This window comes from Nicotiana sylvestris, chromosome 8 (genome assembly GCF_000393655.2).
Source record: "Nicotiana sylvestris chromosome 8, ASM39365v2, whole genome shotgun sequence".
Lineage (NCBI taxonomy): Eukaryota > Viridiplantae > Streptophyta > Magnoliopsida > Solanales > Solanaceae > Nicotiana > Nicotiana sylvestris.
The window spans coordinates 60,347,657-60,371,616 of record NC_091064.1 but is presented as its reverse complement, the minus strand read 5'-3'; the positions used below and the strand labels follow the sequence as shown (position 1 = coordinate 60,371,616).

Here is a 23,960-nt window from a genome sequence, read left to right as displayed (position 1 = left end):
CGCCCCGACGATGTCTCATTCACACTTAAACCTTGATTAGCCTGCCTAAAATGTACCAAAACATTCTATTTAAAAAAAAATTTAATTATTTGATTAAAATTTCGGTGACTTACAATATCTCGTTGCTACATATAGTATTTTACTTAGATAGTTAAATCATTTTTTTTAAGTTTCTTCTTTTACATTTTTCTAATATCTAAAAGAAACATTCAGGTGCTCTGGTCTTGAGGCTTCCTCCCTACCCTCCATCCACAGGTCAACGCTTTCTTATCCTCATATAACTAATTAGGGGAATTTTGAAATGCTCACGTCAGATTTTTTACGTCATATAATGGTCCCGTGGAGTCATAGTGTGTAATTCTGGAAATACATTTCTAGTGCCCTTAGCTCTTAATTATACTAAAGAGTGATAATGTGTACACTTAAGAGAAAAATTTAATCCTTTTTTTCATATCAATTAAAGTTTTGTCTAAAATATGTTTGACGATGAAAAACATGAGAAAGTATCATCAAGCGAAGCACAAGTTATATAAGACGGAAAAGAGTACATGCAAATATTTTCTCTCTAGAACTATCAAAGACATGATGAACCGAATATATAGAAGTTGGACAAGAAACATGTTATGTGAGTTTCATGATGAATAATCAGTCCCAAGTCTCTTGTAAAAGAGAAAGGGTTACCAGTAAGTTGATAGTCGACATAAAAACAGGTTTAACTATGATAATCTTCTGATAATAATACAGAGAGAAATGATATACTCGACCCAAGCTAAATTGGTATTGATGGATTCCGGGAAATCCGCAGCAGCTATCTTTCGGGTACGCATTGGATATAACTTACTCATTGTGCAATAACTCGCACACCACACACGAGATGTAAAACGTACTAGGCAAGCCCATTGCGACGACGAGAAAGCTGCTGGTGAGGAGAATCGATCCCAGGTCATCCACGTGGGCAACCACTTACCCAACCACTCAGCTAACCCTTACGGGCTACTTGCTGAGTTGATAGTGCAAAGAAAGGGAAAAATATAACAAGTCTATAGTCTCACCATTGTTCATAGCATGCAGGAAAAATTTCTTACTCGGGGATAGCAAAGAAGACCTAAGGGTTAACTTCATTCTGAGATCTTGCTCTCACCTAACTCGGGCTCGGGGATCACAATGCACCGAGTTCACATTTAAGCTCAGCGAGGATTAACGAGAACTTCGAGGGGCATTATATTGATCGATTAAAAACATAAGGATTTATTATGTCCTAAGCTCGATATTTGGGCTAGTCATTGAAATCATAAAATCGAGTCTTTTACGAATAAAGATAGAATAAAATTCAGCATGGGTCGAAAGGGATACAAAAGGATCCTTTTATACTTCCAAGAATTGATTACAAGGTATAACTACGCCACCCACGAAGGATACTTACACAGGAACAAAGAAGCAAAAAATAAAAGCCAAAGATCATAATTCACTTTTAAGGCCACGACCTCGAGAGCATCATCTCTAGAAATCCTCTTCTCGGGGGCACCGTTTCTGATATTTGGAAACGTTTGGCAGAAGGCCCTCGATAAATGTAATTATATCTCCAGCAGCCGGGATTGAGCATTCCATTGAAACTTTGGGCCATAATACATTAAGAAAGAACAAGCAAAAGGAAAAAACCAAAAGGGGTTGAAAGATGCACGAGCAACTATCCAAGAGTGATCATCCTCAGAACTCTGTTCCGGTGTGGGATACAAAAGTTAGTAGATGATAGTGCCACCTTATTCCATGGAAAGCAAAAGTAATGAAGCACCACACCAGGTTGAAGTTAAGAGAGATGGGTAGTAGTGCAAAGTTCGCATATCTCCTGATACAGGAAGGATTTGGTGCCCTTCTCTCGTTGTCCCGAGCCACAGCTTTGAAAAAGGATGCCTTGGCGTAACTGGTAAAGTTGCTGCCATGTTGGTCACAGATTTAAACCATAGAAATAGATGATTAGAGGAAGAGATAAAGAAGGGAAATGGCTAAAAGTAGATGAAGAAGGAATAAGTGTAGTTTTTGTTCAGCCAAGTAACCCCTTATTTATAGAAAGCCGACAACGGGACCGGCGGCACAAGTGGCCGACAAAAGCTGTAACGTATTTGATGTTTTGGGGAACCATGCTGACATGATATTTTCGATCACTTCAAGCGCCTACGTCATGAGCATGACGTCATCACGAGAGGCTCGGGAAAATCGAGGTTCAAATTGTTTCTTATCATCTTATTCTAAGAAACACGGGGACTATCTATATACGATCAAAATCAAGGAGCCTGATTTTGAAGTCTTAAATTGGGCTATGAGTCCGAGTCCAGGCGACTCAAAGTAGGGGTCGGACCCAGCTGAAGGACACACACCTCGAGGAAGCAGATTGAAGACCTGGCACAACCTACATCGAGGACAGTATAATCTCGAAAACACTCAAGAAAGAGCAGGAATTTCTCAAGGACACGTGGGTCAGGGCATAAATTATAGGATAAGATCTGTACAAAATAGTACAAGTCCGTACTAGGTTGTTATACAGCTGTACCAATAGAATTCTTTGCCATAATTGGAAATGTACCATATTAGGGTTTTCCCTTCCTGTATAAAAGGGACCCCAATTATTTTGTAAAAAATACATTATTCACTGCAATAAAATATTCTACTCTGCTTTTCTTGTTTACTGTGCTCAACAAGTATTCTTCAGCTTTATTGTTTTTACTTTACTGTACATATTTCATTGCTCTTAGCTCACCTTGAGGCCCCCAAGAAAATCGAGCTCGAGGTCCTTATTGCTCTAGCAACATTGGTTTGGTTCATCAATTCTTCTTACTTAGACCTAATATTACTTGTATATTACTAGTATTAGAATAAATCACATACCTTTAAAACCATATCATATTTAATTGTTACTCCCATTTTTTGAGGTAAACAATTTGACCAATTTTAAGCGAATACAAACACCCTTAATAGCTTGCAATTCTACTCGTTTCTTTTTTGTCAAAGTTTACCTACATAATTAACAATTGCTTCAAGGCATCAGGGATTTACCCTTCAAGAATAGTTTACAAACCCAATGCATGTTTTCTTTGCAGCTTATAAACCATCATATGTAAAGCCCGCTACATATATTTATTAACTGCAAGAATCTTCAATAGATAATCATTTAATAAATTTGAATATTCGACAGATCCAATGAATAGTATCATAGGACTGAAGACTAGCTGCTAGCTGACAATCAGCTCACCTAGTCTATCATTAAAATGGTGAGTCTTAATGCTATACCTGTCAATGAGAAGAAACATTTGCACAATTATGATACTTTTTAAGGTAAGAGCATTGCTTGATAAGTGACTATAACATATTAGATATAAAAAATCACAGAAGTGGCATGAAGCAGCAACGGAGGAGAAGAAAATGCAGGTTGTTGATACACACACAGTTACAGCAGTAGAGTCCCATTGCGCATATATAGTATAGTTCTCAGCAATTTTGAAATGCTCACGTCAGATTTCTCACGTCATATAATGGTCCTACACTCATACCCAATGGAGTCATAGTGTCTAATTCTGGAAATGAGTAGTAATAACTCTTCTACATTTATAGTGCCTTTAGCTGCTTAATTATACTAAAGTAAAGGCTTAAGCTCGTGGCACAAACCACGTAATGCTTAATTATACTTGACTGGCCGACATATTTTTAGAACAAATTAAGTAATACTATAAGTTTCAACCACTTTGCAAAGTAGAGTGATAATGTGTACATAAGAGAAAAGTTTAATCTTTTTTTTTCATATCAATTAAAGTTTTGTCTAAAATATGTTTGACGATGAAAAACATGAGAAAGTATCATCAAGCGAAGCATTACAAGTTATATAAGACGGAAAAGACTACATGCAAATATTCTCTCTAGAACTATCAAAGACTGATGAACCGAATACAAAGAAGTTGGACAAGACATCTTCGTTTGTGTCTTAACACCATGTCAATGCAATAGCTTCTCTGCATTTCTTCAGTAGCTTGACACAATCCTCATCTCTCCAACTGTGCACTACTTGCTGCAAAACATAACAGTGTGACATTGCATCGAACTCTGATTAATTTGAACAAATGTTCTGCCAATTTCGAAGATAGTTAATTAGATCAAACAGACGTAAATTTAATTAATACAAAAAGGATATAGAAAGTTGAATCCATGTGAGAAATTTGTGCTTATGTATAATCTATGCTAGTATACAAGGATGTGCCTCGGATAATGTATAGAAAATGGAGAAATTTCTTCCAACCTAAATAGAAGCTGCCCAAATTGTATTTGACAATCTTTAACTTGTATGAACTCACAGTGCAAAAACTTTTTATGCGATTAGCGTACTTAGCCTGCTTTTTTTTTGAGTTACCAATTACACTTTTGCGGACCGATCTTTTAAGTGATTTGATAGTGTGATAAATGCTAAACTCATCTACATAAGGATATATAAAGAATAAAGTTCTTGTATATACCTTAAGCAAAATGGCATCAGCAACAACATGTGGACTAGATTGAAACATAGCCCCTCCTACATAGCTTAAATTCTCACTTTTTGGCATGTCAGCAGCAACATGTGGAAGATCAAGGACAGTGCATTTCAAGTGAGGAAATGCCTCCAAAATGAAACATCTCATTTTCTGAAACATCCTAAGGTTTATTTCTAAAATGCAGGAAAAACCACACTTCCCAGTGAAGCAGTAAGGGCAATGCAGCTTCTGGAGTGAATACTAGTGCCCTGCATCCACAAACATCTTCATGAGGTTCATATCAACAAAACTTGATATTCTACAAACTGATCAGGTAAAATATGAAACAATACTCTTGCATCCACCTTTGCAGCATTACTTTCAATGATTTGGAAATCCTAATTTATTTGAGCATCTCAATCCTGCAAACTGCAAAAACGTCACAACCCAATTTAGAGATGTGATCGCCGCTCAGGAATAATCCCTAGCAAGTTTACCAGGATTTTAAAGAAAATCGGACAAAGTTTTCTTATATCTAGGGCTATCCATATTTTCCTATCTCAGCTAGAATCATACAACACGACAAAGTCCACCACCACTACTAACTTCCCTTTTGTAACATACTAACTCCATCACCAAAAAATAGTAGAAAATTGTACTTATAAGTCTTACGATAACCAAAATACTCATGAACTTGACAAAAGGAGCAATCCTAAGAGTTTAAAAGAACGTACGACAATAATGACAAAAACTCTTCGCTCCAGCTAACCAACATGGGGTTCAGGGAAGGGCTATCAAAACTTTCATGTCTCGGCTAAAATCACAACACAACAAGCACCCATCAAAAAAATCACCAAAATTACTAACCTCCCACTAATAACACAATAATACTAGGTCCATCACGAAAATTTAAATAAAAAAAAATTTCAACGGACACTAAAAGTGTTACGATAACCAAAGTACTCATGGAAACTAACAAAGCAATCCTAAGAGTTCAAGGAAAGGACATGAATAAATGATAAAGACCTCTTCTCCTGCGCAAACCAACAAGGGGCTCTCCGATACTATCAGCTTTGCAAGCTCTAGATAGGTAGGTCCTCGTCTACGTCAATAGATGTCTCTGTAAAATAATAGAAAAAAAAGTGAGTCACCTAGCTCAATGAGTAGATAACGCTTACCAACAACTACATTATATGGACACAAGTCAAGAAGCACGCCAGTACATAGTATTCACAAAATAGATTAGAAATGCCTTTCCTTATAACAATAACCAGTGATATATTATATCATGAATACATCATATATAAGGTAACAATGCGGTAACAGACAGGCATCATCTTAGCCCCATCATAAAAATCATAAGCTATGTAAAATACGGTGTCACAATCAACTAAGTAGGTTTGAGAAGCTTACAATAGTGTACCATGTAAACAACAGGCAACCAAAAAAATCAAATCATGAAAATGAGGTTTTCTTTGAAGAACTTCTGACACACATTCGCAGCCATTGCTAGGTAGCAAGGATCCAACAAAAGAATCACGGATTCAAGGAAAAAATTCAAGATTAAGAGTTCTTTTTTCTCACATTTTACGTTCTCTTGCACCTATGAAATATTTGTGGCTTCAATACTATTTTATTTGAATCACACTCCGCTATGGAGTGGCTTTCTTGTAGCAGGATTTAGATGGATCCTAAGATTTAATTTTATGGATTAATTTCTTTGTTTCATCTAATGTTGATTCGATTAATCTTTCTTAGTGCAATTTCAAAATTCTAATTGAAAGAAGTCGTTTGAATCCTTCACATTCTAACCTATTCTTAACAACAACAACAACAACAACAAACCCAGTAGTTAGTTTCTCACAAGTGGGGTCTAGGGAGGATAAGATGTACGCAGCCTTACCCCTACCCCTGAAAAGGCAGAGAGATTGTTTCCGATAGACCCTCGGCACATTCTCACCTATGCTTCAATGGTCATAATTTGTTTTTTCTTATCCTGAACGCGAGCAAAGGCTAGTCTTGAACCTACTTGCTAACAAATCTAGGTAACTAAGAGGGTTTATATCTATTGTGGGACCTAAAGTGGGTTAGTCAATCATCTTCAACACTTAAGGTGCTTTAATCACTATTTGTTAATCGCGAAAGGTACACCTAGTGAAGAAGGTTATAATAGTTTGGCATAATTTAAAGAAACACCAAATAACTTAGAAAGTGAATAGATTAAAGAGGAATGAAGATCATATGTTAGTCAAAGGCGAAATCCATATCCAAACTTTTTTTTGCTTATTAGAATCTCCAACCATCAATTCTGCCTCCAGAACTTTGGCATTTTTCAATTCACTTTAGTTATAGGATCGTTCATAAAGTTATCTAATTTCTAAAGTTGTGTTCAGGAAACATTAATTAGTTAATTAGAAACCTCAATCCTCGTAGGATCAACAATAATTTATACCATCTTTGACAAGTGCAAGCTTTAACTTTCTACCAAGATTTCTTTCACTCACAATACAAGCGTGTGTAGCTCAAGCATATCGTTCATGGGCAATCAGGAACATTTCCTTCAATCAATCTATAACTACATTGCATTAATCTAGTGTCAAGTTTTTTAGAAAGAGTGTTCATTATATCCCTATATAGACTCATCCATAACAAATTCCCAATACTCAACCCTCTTTGGTTTCATCTTTGACCCTCATATCATCAAATTGTGTTTTACCATGCCATGGGTAACTCAAATCAATCAATAATTTCCCACTTTTCAATTGGTTCATATAATTTATTCATTGGAATCATGGATAATTTCATGGATACTACTAGTTTCTTTAACCTTAGCTTCCCAATCAAGGAACAAGCAGTAACAATAACTAAGCCCCAATCCCAAATAAGTTAGGGTCGACTATATCAGTGATCTGACCATATTTTCTATTTAAATTTATCCAGGCTAACATTACAAAACAGAAATAAAAATAAAAAGTACTAGAAGGAATCTCGAATAGGACTCACAATTCAAATATATGTTAACAAGCCTATAGAATATATCATGCTCAAATAAAGTCGTAGAATCTCAAAGATGACTAAGAGACTCATAGAAAGCAAAGAACCTAAAGTGAACAGGTTAACTACAATATACTTTCAACTAAATGGTATCTCTTTAAATCTTCTGAAAAAATACATAAGTCGCCCCTAAGACTTATCCCAAAAACTCAATTCTACACCTAAACTCCAATGGCGATCCCTTACCCCTATTATGGTTCAGAGTGGAACTAATACCTCCTTGAAAATAAAAAATCAAGCTTGTGGAGGGCTACATTTTACACGCTCCTCCATGTGTCAAATGCCACTTTAATTTTATTTTTTTTAATTTCACTTTCTTCAGTTTTTTCTTAGATGAGTGATTTTAATGGTTTTGGGGGTAGGAAGTAGGGGAGGCGAAAAGGCCCTGGTAGTGATGTGTTTCCATATCATTGTTGGACGTATAAATGTTCAATAGAACCTTCCAAAATACCTTTAACTTTGGTAAGTATCGTTCTATCACGTAACACCCCGAAACCACTTATCCATTTCAACCATCAAATTTTGATGCTATGTATATCATCCTCATCTATCATTCCATCCTCCTAGAACAACCAACCTCGATATTTGAATTGTTTGCATTAGGCACCACAATCCCATCTCATCTGACCTCAACTTCACTTTCTTATGCTAACTAAACTTGCAGTGCATATATTCAATCTTACTTCTACTTATCTTAAAATCCTTATTCTCTAGAGTACTTCCTCATAGTTCACGCTTTTGGTTGACACCCTCGCTGGTTTCGTCAATTAGCACAATATCATTAACAAATAGCACACGTTGTGGTACATCCTCTTGTGTATGTTGGTTAGCTCAACCATAATTAGGGTAAACATGTACAGGCTTAATGTTGGTTCCGGTCTGAACCTACGATTACGAAAAACTCTTTTAAGCTCCTACTACTATTTTAACGCTAGTAAAGGCTCCTTCATATATCTCCTTTTATGAAATTCAAATATTTAACATGAATTTAATTTTTCTCTAACACAAACCAATGGACTCTCCTAGGTACTCTATTATAAGTTTTCTCCATATCAATGAACATCATCCGTAAATCTCTCTCTCGTAACAAATTTCTATCAATTTTCTAAGCAAGCGTTACCGAACATAATTCAAACTGATGTTAGTCACTCTTGTAGTGTCTCCAAGTATACGCTCCATCACTCTTTTCCCAAATTTCATAGCAATGACTCACAAGTTAAATGCCACAATAGTTTGCACAACTTTGAATATCTCATTTGTTCTTATAAAAGTGAGATCAGGGTACCCTTTCTCCACTTGTTGGAAGTCATACCACTTCTTAATGTAGCATTAAATAGCTTGGTAAACCATTCTACTCCGACTTATCTAAAGACACTCCCAAACCTCTATAGGAATACCATATGGACCACAGACTTTCTTAATCTTTATATTTTCAAGGCGTCCTCTACCTCTACGAGCGTAATTCCATAGTATAGCTTAAATTCATCGTGTACAGATGTATGAAAATCCTAATTTCTATTCTCGTGGTTCGAGTTGAACAATTAATCAAATAGACTCTCTATCGCTTCTTGATCTCATTATCTCCTATCAACACTTGTCGAGAATAGTCTTTAATACACTTCACCAGGTTTAAATCTTTTCTCTCAGCCATACTAGTTTAAACATCTCTTTCTCATGTCCCTAACTTTTGATACAAGCCATCTAGGGCTTCCTCTCATTGCAATTTTTTGAACAGTTGTAAGGCATGTTTTTAAAGGAAATACTTAAGGAAGGTTAGGTCTCCATTGACCTCAAATCAAAGCTTAAAGACTTGATGCTAGAATTTCAATACTCAACTATTGCGTCCAATCATCGACAATTGACATGGGTCTACTTTGGATGTTTGAGTCGAACCATATTAGTAGCAACTTACGATACGCCCTACACTAGTGTTAGTTTAAGTCTTGCTAGCATAAAGAAACATTTTGTTTAAGTCCGATGGGAAAAATAATGGATATTGAAAGAACTTTTTTAATGCTTTTTCATATGTTTATGACTTTAGTTTTACTGATATATATGAAAATTTTAAATTTGCTAAAGTACGAATTTTGATACAAATTTCATTTAAAGGAAAGAATGATCCACTTTTTTAGAAGAGGGTCTATGAGATTCATTGCATTGTATATGCTGACTCTATTTATCTTCGTGTCTTATAGGTTCAGTAAAGCCCCATATTTATTCGATGGCGGCTTGTTTCTTTCTCGCTATTAATCCTTTAAAGGGCTATGCCCCACTTCTATCTTCATTAATAAAATTCTCTCTGTCTTAACTTAATGACACATGATAGGGTTTGTTTGCTTCGTTTAGAACCCCAATATATGCTTTATGCATAGTCAGGACAACAAGCTTAAAGATTCGCTCCTTGGGACACCAGCCTTGTCGGGTGCCGATCATTACACACATACTTGGTATGAGAGCCTGAGTTTCATGAGTCCTAGAAGTTGAGTCAAGGAGCACTACCTTAGTAAAGTCTTGTTTATGGTTGTGTAGCACATCACAATTACATGTGGAGAGCTATTTAGACAGGTTAGAGAGTCAGTTTCTTATTTTGTTCACTCTCCTCTTAGTATTCACGCGTTTAGAGCCAAGCTACTAAATTATTATGTGGTTGTTATATATACCTTGATTGCAGTAAAATTAGCAAGCAGTAGCCCCGCAATAGAAACCAATAGATGTTCGATGTGACTAAAGACATGCCACTTACACCAAGGTTGTGGTAAAGGGCCGAGTTAGACGGGTTGCCAAGAGGACCCAAGTTAAATCAAGTTATGTATACATGGACTATAGGATGACTAGTTAGACAGGCTAAGGACTATAACTAGCAAGAGTAAGTGATGGTACATTAACCTAGTTAAAGGACATAGTTTTAGTTGTACTAAGAGAAGCGTAATACGAGAATTATTTCACACCAACATCGCTTACAAATATAGTTGAGAACCTAGTTGGCTCCAACGTAACATTATAAGTTTGGAAAGAAACCACCATGGGGTGAGATTCATACAACTCTTCACTACTGAAAAGTGCTGACATTGAGTTTAGGAACATGGGCCGCCTATGCTTATAGAAAGTGAGAAAAAGAAAAACACAACGGCAATCCAGATCAATGGTAATAGATCATAGGAGTTACAAGAGCGAGTATGAGACGAGTCAAGTAAACTTTTTGTGAGTCGTGAAGGTTAGATAGAGACAGCCTACTATCCGTGATACAGAAAAAAATTACTATCAATATAAGAGGTTCAGAAACAACGGGGAGAATTTTCAAATGACACTAGAACCCCCATTGCAATGCCAAAAAGAGAATATTAGTATCTGTCTACCAGATTCGAGTAAATGACCATCTTAAATTGTTTCAACCATAAAATCCATATCCTAATATGCACCAAGAAAGGATAAGATATCACTGGATGTCTATAAGTTATACTGACCAATATAAGCATACACAATCGCACATGCTTGAAGTAGAGTATTGAAGAAGAAATATCGATGGATTGGAGCCGATAACTAGAATTTAACCTCAAGGGAAGAAGGTGAAAGTTGCTTTTAGAATTGAACACCTAACATGTTTCAAAGGTGAAGTATTAAATGAATCACTGTAACGACGAAGAATGAAGGAATAACCTCCAAAATAGAGGGTATATAAGCTTTAAAAATAGTCATCGAAGTTTTTATAAGCAAGAAACTTTGATCAAGCTATAGTTGAGTTACATAAATGATGTTGTGACAAGGTTACTGTGTATGTTCATCGAATTCTAATATAATATTAATGAAAATGATTTGCAAGCTCAGTTGGCGCACTTCTTACCTACCAAAATAAACAAAAGTAAGGGATATCATGACAAGGTTGGTAGGCTACCAGAGGTTCACATAATCTGTTATACATGACCAAAAGTTATCCTTTTTTTCCCTTGATTTGTTACAAAAATTTATTGTATATTTCACACTCTTGGAAGATATCTTGAGAAATTCTGGGTACACTACTAGGCACTAACATAGACTTCCACTCATCCAATGAAAAAAAGAAGAGACTCCCACTCATCCACGATTTTTTTGACACAATGCCTTAGGTTGTGTTGAAGCGACATGCAATATACTTTTGGATCCCGATTTTGGGGGTAATTGGCCATTTTAATAGGGTTCTAACCCTCTAATATAAACCCCAACCCCCACCTCTTTTATCATTTTAGCACGACCTAAGAGAGGAAGAGCACCCTAAGTATAGAGGGGTTGAGCCATAACCCAAAATCTTCAAGTCCGTAAGGTATGGGAAAAGGCTAAAAATTCATGTTTTAGTTAAATTAAGCGTTGAGGCTAATAATTTGGATTCAACTACCAAATCCATGATTTTTGTCTACATTTCCACCTTCTATGCCAAATCACCCAAATGTTATGGGACTTTTGACTTCAAAGAGGAAAAATTTCTCCTTAGCTAATGAGTGTGATTTATTAGCTATCGGCAACCATATATTAATGCTGAGATTAGGGGCAAAGAGGAGGATATGAACCTAGTGTTCATCCTTGGGTTGAAATTAGAGGATTGGATGGCCTAGGGATAAACTGAACCATTGTTTGGAGCTTGTTTCATTGTTAACTCACTACGGGTTCTGTTTTATGAAGGTATACTAAAATTGAGCCATTGAGCTAAGGTTAAAAGGCTAGACCCAACATAGAAGTTTGTTTTACTTGTGACTTGATTTTTATAAAAGATGTTGCATGTGTTAGGTGTGATATATAGGAGACATGAGCGTAAACAAACAAGTCCATAGTACCCAAAGCATAGTACCTTCAATAAGGATGAATGCGATATGAACGTGCTAAGACTCTTATTGTATTTAGATACATAAATTAATTAGTTAAATGAAAAAGATGTCATGTGTATTGTTACATGTCGCCTTCCTGAGATTCCTTGGAAGGGCGACGTAAGGCTAAGCAACTGATATCAGTGGAGTTACTGTCCGCCAACTAAGGTCCCCTCCATACGCTTGATGAGATTGTGGGAAAACCAATGTCCAGACCAATTGAGAGAACAGAAATTAGAATTGAGAATGAAAGAAATCTTGATTGCACTAATGAAAGCTATTAAAGAAAGGCAACGCGGTGTCGAGGGGGAGAGACACCAGGAAAGAGAATTGTTTGCTTGCTAGAAAGTTTTGAATGCTTGATCCCCCCTAATAATGCTTAAAAAATAAACCAAAGCTACAATACTAGACTTGATTAAACTAGAGAAACATAATGGAAGTACATGAAATAAAACTACTCTATATTTACAATGAAAAGGACTTAGTTTTCTACAAGGCAGAAATAGGACAACAGCACTGTCTTTGGCATCACAGTCTGCACGCACGACGTTGTTGGCATCTGCCTGCGGCTGCGCGCTGGCGAGGGATATCGGTGGGGCAACAGAGGCACATGCGCGCTTGTCACTTGGCGTGGCCAAGACCACGGGGCCGTCCGTGGCACTAAGCATTGGGAGGCTTGCTAGGACGCCACGGGGCGCGCCCAAGGGGTCATGGGGCATGGCTGGAAAAGTCGCATTTGCCCGACTCGGCTATGCGTAAGATGAGGCGAGCGCTATTTACAACACTGACTCAAACAACCAGTAGTTTCCCTTTCCTCACTCGAACTTCAAAATTGAATTCTTCTTTAAATCTGCGCATCATATGCACAATCCTTTATGAAGTTCCTCTGCTAGAAAAGGTACCGACCAAATCTGCCTATTCCAACAAAATCAATTGTTACCGTTGCAATAACCCAACCACTTCTAATTGTAGAAACTTCTCAACTATTCACCTTTATATACCATGCTCACAAACCTTATCCAAGGACTAGATGAAACACCTGGTAATTCCTTAGAACTCCACACTTGTCCAGCGCTAGAGTCATACCTGTTAATCAATCAATGTCCCCCATTAGTCTATGATGTAGTCAAATATATAATGACTCATTCATGATTCCTTCTATCCACTTTATGTTAAACAACTATAAAATAGCTCACAAATCAACAAGCTCTTGGTCCAAAAACGATCCCCCTTTTCACCAACTTCAAAACATTGAACGACCCTATGAACACACCCTTTACTGAAGAAGGGGTCAGTGTTGTTATGGATTAGGCGAGACATGGCGCAACTTCGGCTAACCGAGGACATGACCCTTGATAAGAAGGTACGGAGGTTGAGGATTAGGGTAGTAGAGTAGGTAGTCTAGAGTGTTCATGACAGTAGTATTGGCACGCAGTCTCGCTTTTTGTTGATAGTAGGTTTTTATGACTAATCGTTGTTTTCTTCCATTGTTGATTATCTTACTGTCTTGTTATTTTTATTCTGCTTTTATATGGTTTTTTGGTACTGTCCCTTCTTGTCTATATTTTCATTAATGTGGTGCTTATGCTTTCCTGAGCCGAGAGTCTATCGGAAACAGCCTCTCTATCTTCACAAGACAGGGGTAAGGTCTGCGTACACACTACCCTCCCCAAACCTCACGGTGTGGGATAATATTGGGTATGTTGTTATTGTTGTTGTTGTTGTTGTTCATTTCCGCTAGTTTGCTTTCAGAAGATAAATAATTTTGGGGATGGTTCACCCACCGATGGGATAGTGTAGCTACCATCATGATCCGTGAAATGGGTTGTGACATACAGCTATGTTAACCAAAAGTATCTACGAGCATGTGTCTCCGAATTGGTGACAATGAACGAATGAGAGCCTCTATTTGAATCAAGTGAATCACAGTGTTATAAATAGCGCTCGTCTCAGCGCTAACAGCGTGAGGTGAGGCGATGCGAGACTATGTCGCTTCTTTCATCTGTTGCGTTGCGATTTGCATAAAGCGCTCGCCTCTGCTTGTGTAGCGAGAGGCGACAGTGTAGCGTGAGGCGACTGTAGCGTCGCTTTTTATAAAATAAAAAAAAAAAAAAAAAAGGGCAAAAACTTAAGAAAAAGGGTCGCGATTAGGGCTTGACTCTTAGAAGTTTCTTTCTTCTTCAACTTCGAACAACAGAGGCGCGATTAGGGCAAAGTTTCTGAAAAAAGGTTCGCGGTTAGGGCTCACGATTACTGTGCCATCGTCTTCTTCATCTGAAAGCTTCAAGTTTCTGCCAAGTGCCATCGTCTTCTTCATCAAGTTTCTGCCATCTGAAACCAGGTACGCTTCTCTGAGTTTCTTTTCTTTCTTCTTTCTTCTTCTTTCTATTTTTTTTGCTCTGTTTTTGTAGAGAACAACAGAAACAGAAAGTATGTTTTTTTTGGCTCTGTTTTTTCACCAGCAACAGAGGTAGTAGCTCTTTCTTTTTGGGCTCTGTTTTGAATTGATATATTTATTAATATATTATTGTTATTGAATTTTTAGTATATATATATATATATATATATATATATTATGTTTTTGTATAAATTATCGCTTCACATAAAAAAGGCGAGCGCTTCGCTGCGTGCCTCTCGCCTCAGTGAAGTAGGCCCTCGTCGCTATTTGTCGCCGCACGCTATCCAAAACACTGGTGAATCATAAGTGTGATTAGTTGTAGATATACCTTATGTATTACATCTTGGGGGTCTATGAGTACATAGTAGTAATTCCCTTTGTGTTACCTTAAAAGGAGTATCAGGCTAAGCTGCTCGAATTCGGGCGCGGTTATTCAATACGGGTGCGAATCTATAGGTTGGATCATTCATGATATAAATTTCAAGATCCGATGATATGGATGTAAGTATGGATACAAGTGTGGGAGTTTAGGTAAAAGTAATTCAAATATTTTTAAAATTGAGTTACAAAAATATGTCTAAATTATGAGACATTATGTGGACTATAAAGTACTTCGAGAATGAGAAAACATTAATCAAGAGGAGGACCCAATAAGGAGAAAGGGAAATAATTGTCATAGGAAATTCTATATATAAAGTATTCAGTTCTCTTCATTTTCACCATAGCTTTTGCTTTGATTTCAAAAACTATTGTATTTGTTCGAATTTCTCCGTCGATTTTCGTTAAAGTACCTAAAATTTGTTGACCAAATCAAGTAAGTATCCCACACCCATATCGCGTCAATACGGGTACGGCACCAAAAGTGAAGAGTTCGAGCAACATATGTATCAGGAGGGCTAGGATTAACATAGAAATTTTCATATATAAGGTATTCCATTTTCTTCAATTTCACCCTAGCTTTTGTTTTGATTTAAAAAATCATTGTATCTGAGAAGATATCTTGAGAAGTTCTGGGTACGCGACTAGCCACTAACATAGACTCCCACTCATTTGATGAAAAAAGAAAAAAGACTCCCACTCATCCACGATTTTTTTTGACACAATGCCTTAGGTTGTGTTGAAGTGACATGCCAGATACCGATTCGGGGGGGGGGTATTTGGCCATTTCATAGGGTTCTAACCCTCTTCTATAAACCCCAACCCTTACCTCTTTTATCATTTCAGCACGACCCAATAGAGGAAGAGCACCGCAAGGAAGAGAGGCTGAGCCATAACCCAAAATCTTCAAGTCCTTCGGGTATGAACAAGGCTAAAAATTCATGTTTTGGTTAAATTATGCGATCTTAGGCTTATAATTTGGGTTCAACTATCAAATCCACGACTTGTATCTATATTTTCAGCTTTCGCGCCAAATCACCCAAATGTTACGGGACTTTAACATCAAAGAGGAAAACTTCTCCTCCTTAACTCATGAGTGTGACTTATTAGCTATCGACAACCATATATTAATGTTGACATTGGGGAGAAGATGAGGATTTGAACCTAGGATTCATCCTTAGGTTAAAAGTAAAGGATTTGACGGCATAAAGCCATTATTTGGAGTTTGTTTCATTGTTAACTCACTATGAGTCCTGTTTTAGGAATGTATACAAAAATTGATCCATTGAGCTAAGGTTGAAGGCTAAATTCTATAATATTAATTTAAATTATACCCCTAAATGTAGATTCAACCTTAAACTTAAAGATTCAAACCTTAAAATCAATATAATTCAACCTTCAGTTTCAAAATTCAAATCATGATTTTAACAATATTAATTTAAACTTTAATAATTCAACCTTCAATTCTAGCAATATAATCCATTCTACTGATATTGAACATAAACCCTAACCAGAACTTTAGGTTTAAACCATATCCTAACAATAAAATTTAACCTAAAACTTTAGGTTTACACAAGAAACATGCACAAAACTCAAATGCTAAACCCTGAACCCTAACCCAAAGCTCTCAATATAGGCGATTTGACACGAAACACCGGCAATTTTCTTAAGCAGCCTTCCATGGACAATTTGACCACTGGCCAACCTCTTAAAGAGGTTGGTTAGCCGTCTCCTTCACCGTACAGCCTCCACAAACATCCACAAACCCTAATCCAATCCAAAACTATGCTCAATTATTACAACCAAAAACATTAAATGCTCTCGTGCAGCCGCTACCTATCGAAAACATAAAACCTATTGAATACCTTCGTGGAGAACCTATTGTGATATGGAAAAAGACAGAGGTACGTCAATCCATTACACAACAAGGATTACAACTTGCAGTCTTTGGCAAATTTTCGTATGGCAAATCTGTGATCAATGAAGTGCGTAAAGTTATTCCTATCCAGTGTGAAGTAAAAGGTCACTGTTCGATTGGATTGATTGAGGATAATCATATCTTATCAAGCTTACATTAATGGAGGACTATGCTCATCTATTGTCAAAGACAACTTTTTAGATAAAGGCACCAGGAGATATTTGACAGATGAGATGTACGAAGTGGAATCCATGGTGGAAACCTAAGGAAGAAACACCAATTTCATTACTTGGATATTCTTTTTTGGAATTGCCATCTACTTTCTTGGTAAGGAAATCGTATTTTCTTTAGCTATAATGTAGTTGGTAGACCCTAGCGTGTTGATATGGCAACACAAAATGGGATAAGACCTAGTTGTGCTAAAGTGAATGTGGAGGTGAATTTACTAGCTAATTTTCCTCAAAGAGTCAAAATCATTGAAGAGGAGGATGAAACTGACTATGAGGAATCTAAATGGATAAAAAATTAAGAATGATTATATGCCTAAATACTGTAAAGATGTGTAAGAAGAAGGGGCATGATGAGATTGAATGTTGGATTATTCATCCTGAGTTGCACAGGCAGTTTAATGAACCAGTCGTTGATAAATGGAAGGAGAAGGAGGTTGTAGGTACTACTGCAGCTTCAACTAAGGTGTTATCTAGTGGTAAGGTTGCTGGGAAGATTCTTACTAACCCTGGAAAACAAGAATGGGTGCAAAGACGACAGAGTAAATATCAAAGTGATAAGAGGGGACATATAATTGACAATGCAAATGGTAAAGAGATGACTAATGTGACGGGGAAGGCCAATGGCAATGTGATTTCAACTAACAATGTGTTTGATGCTTTGGCAAATGATGGTGAAGACCATACTACATAGGTGGTGCTTGATAGATAGGAGAAGGAAGCTAGCACAAAATAGCTAAACCAGCCTAAAGAAACTGGGAAACCAAGTCCTAAGGCGATGAAAACAAGGATTCAATTTGCGACAGCGGTGACAAACCCTAATCCTAAATATAATGGGATTGGGGAGGTGGCTAATAAGGAGTAGACTGTAGAATGAGTAAATAGGACCTTTGGCACGTCAAATGAGGTTCTTAATGAGAACTTAAATCAGGCATGCCAAGAGATTCCTTCTCACACTTTAGATGATTTTGAAAAGAGATCAAAGTTTTGTTAGTGTTACTGACAATGATAGTGCTCTATGGAGTGATGAAGTAGAAATCATGGAGGAGACCAATCGTGCAAAAAACACTCAGAAAAACTAGATAGAAGGTGGAGACAAACAGAAGAAGAAAATTGGAAATTAGGTACAACTACTACAGTAAACCATCATCCCACCCTAATGCACCACTGAACCCTAATCTGGGTGTCTTGACTAATCCAATTAGGCATGAGGTTATTGGAAATGCTAGTGGTGATCAGGGTTTGCAATTAGTTGTTGTGGTTAATGCCGTGAAGATTGGTAATGAGTTGGTGATATCCCGACCAAAGATAAATCTTTGAAATGTGGACGTCTTAGACATAAACATGATACATACAAAATAAAGACTAGCCACATAGGATGATTCAATGGGCTAGCCACTTTGGCAGGAAGAGAGGTGGCTCACTCTTCGTACTTTATGTCTTCCTTGGAACTTGTATAGATAGTAAGAGGAAAGGAATGAGTTCATCAACTCAGTTCGAAACAATTGATGATATCCCGACCAAAGATAAATCTTTGAAATGTGGACGTCTTACTATAAATAATCAAATAAGTAATCCATACGAGGCAATGCTTATGCGTTACGACATTTAATCTTGTTCAACTTCCTGCAGTCATACACATCCTTAAAGACCCATTATCTTTCTTCACAAAGAGTACTGATACACTCCCACGTTTATATGCTTGATCGATAAAACCCTTATCTAGTTGATCTTGAAATTTTTCCTAGAGCTCCTTTAACTCTGGAGGCGCCTTATGACTTGAGAATATCAATATGGGTTATGAATAACGTGCCAGGTCAATACAAAAAATCTCTCCTATTGTGGGGATAGTACCAATAATCCTTCGGAAATACATATGCAAATGAACTCGATACCAGTACCTTTTTCATACTAGGTGCCTCATCTCTCCGCTCTTTTAATCAAACTGAAAAAGTTCAAATTATTTTCTTTAGTAATCATTGGCCTCATAACTGATATAACCTTGTCGATCTTTATAATCTGATCCCATTTTAAGCAAAAAAAAAGTCCATTGTATATCTCTAACCTAACTACATTCACATGACACCCGAAGGTAGTGTGGAAAGAAGATATCCAATTCATACCCATGCCTATATCAAGAACAATTAGGTCAGCTAGGTATCCTTACCCTTAACTTGAATTTGACAAGCTCCGAAAAATTGAAAAAGATTCACCCCATGAGTGGAAACCATAAAAGGATAGTTCAATCTCTAGTTGTTTACCAAGACCTCAAGGCAACGTAAAAGGACACAAAGAAGCGGAGAGATTCTAGATTAATTAATGCAAGTGCGTCAAGTGAGCAAACAAAAACAATACCTATAACTATCATATTTAATGCCCAAGCATCTTGTCTCACTGGTGTGTAGAACCTTAGTTGGCCTCTATTGACACCCCTCTTATCTTATATTCCTAGTAGCGCAATCATTGGCACTTTGACCTTTGCTGCCCTTAATGGGAAGTTTGAGATTGTTATGAATAGTCTAGGTGGATGCAAGTAACGTGAAAAAAGATTGGCTAATCTCCCTTGCGAGCGGAAGACAGTCCTTCAAGTAGTGACTTGTTCGGCAACACTCAAAGCACCATCCAGGCATGATTCTGCACTAGCCTAAGTGTTCTCTATTATGTGTATGGGATATTGGATTGGTAGAAAACGTTTGTCTAGAACCACAATATTCATATGAGGGTGATGTACCCCAGCTAGAACTTGTCTATAAGTGCAGACTGAATGTGGACTTTGAAATCAATATTTCCTAGACAAAAGAACCCGTTGACGTCCTTGACCCCAAGCTCCGAAACCTTCACTAAACTTCCGCTGAAAGATCCTTAGTTTGGACATTCTTACATGATCCTCAACTGCACTCATATCTTGTACCTTGTTCTCAATCTTTCTAGCAAGATCGGTTTCCTCACAGTAGGCGAACATCTTCCCTCGCTATCACTTTTTATAGAGGGTTAGCCAACACTTTGAAGAATCTATGCACTCCAAACACTTCTTCAACACTAAGTAGGTGACATATTTTCCTACTAAGAAATCATAATGCCATATGTCGGTATATCCATATCTAGAGTACAAACTAATCTCTCAAACTCCATAAAAGATCTCGCCTCTACCTATTAGGAAGGAAGTGATCCACAAACAGCTTAGTGAGCCCATCCCATGTAACACCACTATTGCAAGTTTTCCTAACATTATAACATGCTCCATGTTTCCGGTCTATATGGCGTTAGCTTCACGGACCTCATCGGAACACCCTAGAGCTCGTCATGGCTTTAGTATCTTACCCTATACATAAGGGTCCTTTAGACTGTAACCCATTAACTTACCATAGTTTCAAATGTACTAATGCTATTAAGGATACATCTATGTTCCTAGTAGTCTAAGTACATTGATTAGGTTTCTCCTACCTACCCATTTTGTCCTTTAAGCTCTCTAGATGTAAGTGTCTCGCGGTAACACCCTCATGTAAGGGTAGGATAGGGACTACACTCATTTCAAGACCAGGCTTCCTTTCACATCTTTTGGTGATACAATGACCTCTCATGTTGGCACCACGAGCCTTAAATTGGCCATGTCTGTGAACTATCTCTTCCCCAAGATAGGAAGATGGCTACCTACCTGATGCAGTATTTGGTGCCTCCTAGACTCCTATCGTAGTTCTGCCATTTGAAGATTGACTCAAAGCCATCTAATTTTCAATAAAAAGAGTGTTCCATTCATATGGTTGACGCTAATCGCCTGACACGGAGAAACAAGAAAGGAGAGATGTAATATATCACACCCTTACAGTATCACAATTATGGAGATGGTCGGTTACATAATCATAATTGAGATTTTACTGTGTACCGACCTGTGATCAATTCGTCACAGAATAACCTAGACCTCTAGTACCAACATTGCCACGGCCCATAAAGAACTCAATCTCTCTTAATAAGTAGTCCATGAAAATCCTCTAAAATTACATCCAAGAAAAACTCTAATTGCAAGAATTGTTCCCGCATCGAACTCCTATAGCCCCTGTTTACTTAAACACCCCTAGAGAACTCAAATAATTTGTCTCAAGTAATTGCCTTCCAACCATAAATGAGTACTCGGGGGGTAGATCCCTTGTCGCCCCACAGAACAAAGCCTGGTTTGGTTGGTAAGTAGTAAGCACCCTTTAACCTATATTCAACATTAAACCTCAAATTCAATTTTAATGTATAATGTAGTTAGATAGTAGTAGCATAAATAGCTTAAGTCTATAGTTTCAAAAACAAATTTGACATTACACGAAAATCAATAATCATGAATAATAACAACCAATTCCAAACAAAACTAGTGAAAGAGTAATTATTTTTAAAGGAAATACAATGTCTAACTCTCCTACTTCCCCCTAAAAATGGGTAATCTAAAATTCTCTCCGACTTGGGAACCTGACTTCTTTTTGATTTCTAAGAGTTTAGAACGAGTATGAAAATATTTAAGAACAATTAGGGGATAAATTCCTAAAAATTTAGTCGGTGGGTTGCAATCATGGCCGGTGCCCAGAGCTCTACTTGTAGCTATCATAGATGGAGGGTTATGATTGCGATTTTCCCTTAAAACTGACAATTGCAGCCGCGGTCGGCCCATTTGTCCTATGACCATGGTTTTAGTTCAGTCGCTAATTTCCTTTACTCTTTTAATCGTAAGCTTGTGCTTTGACCACTACTACCACGACTACGCAAGGGTGGATTCGGGGGGCAAAATTACACCACTACTCTTTTAATGATTGTTTTAGGAGACCACTACTACCACCCGAACCCCTTTCGCAGAAAAATTAGACTGCATATGTAAGGCAAAATCTATTTTTTACCTCTATATATTATGTTTTGAATCTCTTGGCATAGATCAAAAGCATCGCTTAGTGGTCAGGGGGGTTCAAAACCTAGTAAGGTTTATTGGTTCTATTCCCGCTAGTTACAATCTTTTTTAATTTTTTTCTTTTTTAAAACCCCTTTACGGAAATTATGCCTCCGACACTGCGACCACAGTTCCTACATCAAATTTTCCTAGTTTTCTTATTTTGCATCCAAATCAATCTTTTGAGATTATGAGTGTAGTAAGCGGATCCGTCAACAAAAGGTTCACCCTAAAACAATTATCTAAGGACTATTGAGAGTATATTAAAGCAAATGATTGTATTTTTCAATCATTTTTACTTACTCCTATCAATCTAAAATCAATCCATAAACCTTTAATTCAACCATTATATAACACCAAATGGCACAAATTCCAAAAATCTATCTAAACACATAAATACATAATATGCACACGTGAAAGCAATCAAACAAACGGACATCACATATAAAACACCATGGTTCAGATACTAAAAAAAATTCTGTGAAGACTAATCCCAATATATCAGAATATTAAAAAATTACCCAAACATTTGGAGTTGCGTACCCTTTAAGGACTCTAGCTAGTGGGGAACACGATCGATGACCTCATCAGCAAAGTAATAGCAAGACCCACAAACAGATTAATCAGTCGTCTGATTCTCCGGTAGCAGAAGCCGTCGCCGATCACCGCTGTAAACTTATTCTGTCGCCATAGCTACAATCTAAGATAGTATTTTGTCAGCTTACTAAGGAGAATGTATTTTTGGAAAAAGTAAAAATAAAATAGGATAGAGCTCGCATCTGACAACTGGTCTCTTCACTTCTTCCTGGCTTCACACATGTCGTCATTCTTATCCATTTGAAGCTCCACTTCCCACACAGAGTCACACAGTCCAATCTATCCTAAACAGGCATACGACAAAGTCTTGAGTAACGCGATCTTTTAGCTAAAGTTTCTTATATGCTCCTTAGAATATATTTAATAACCTTAATTATAGAAAATTTTATCTAAATTATATTCTTATGCCCACTAAGGACTTGTTTGGAAAGCCTCTTTATAATTGAATTTGGGTGTAATTATATAGTTTTGATACGTTTGTCCGACCAAGTAAAATTACGTGGTCAACATGTAATATTGTTCAATATTGTCCCTTATCTTTGAAGGTAGGTCTATTTTGGTCCATCAGATATAACCCTAAGGATATTTAGTCCCTTAAGTATGCTAAAGTGGAGCACATTTAGTCTCACTGACAGAATCTGTCCAAGGTCAATTACGGAATTGGTTTCGGCACTCACCGTCTTTTTTAATTTACTTATCGAATTTTTTTTATCAGAAATTGCCTCTCTACCCCGTCGGGGTAGAGATAAGGTCTGCGTACACACTACCCTTCTCATACCCCACTTGTGGAATTTTACTGGATCGTCGTCGTCGTTGTTGTTGTTATCAAAAATATTTTATACGGAAAAGGGTTCAAAATGACCCTAAACTAATGGAAAAGGTTTAAAAATACCTTTCATCCACTTTTTTGGTTCACTTATCCCCTTTGACCTTTATGTCAATGCTAAATTAAAAATAATTATTATTCTTTTTGTAAAATACCTTTCGTTTTTTAAATTAATACACCAATAGTCCACTAATTTAGTAAAGTCTGCTTATTTTTTTCCAGTTCTTACAAAAAACAATTCAGTTTTATACAAAAAAAAATCATTTTTTTCATTTTTCTTAAAGCATTTTTTTTGTAAAAACAGAAAAAAAAT

At 37.0% G+C, this 23,960-nt stretch overlaps 1 long non-coding RNA gene across 2 annotated transcripts; it reads right to left on the bottom strand.

Annotated features, from left to right (window-relative positions):
• Positions 1-3,764: 3,764 nt before the first annotated feature.
• On the bottom strand, positions 3,765-23,151 carry LOC104226115 (uncharacterized). Of its 2 annotated transcripts, none has more exons than XR_011401786.1 (6): positions 23,009-23,151; positions 22,768-22,924; positions 5,520-5,613; positions 4,859-4,922; positions 4,500-4,762; positions 3,765-4,057 (listed from the first exon to the last, which is right to left on the bottom strand). It is a non-coding gene; the product is annotated as an uncharacterized lncRNA (long non-coding RNA). The 2 variants fall into 2 exon arrangements; XR_011401787.1 differs by having other exon boundaries at positions 22,768-22,917; positions 23,009-23,134.
• Between the last annotated feature and the right edge of the window lie 809 nt (positions 23,152-23,960).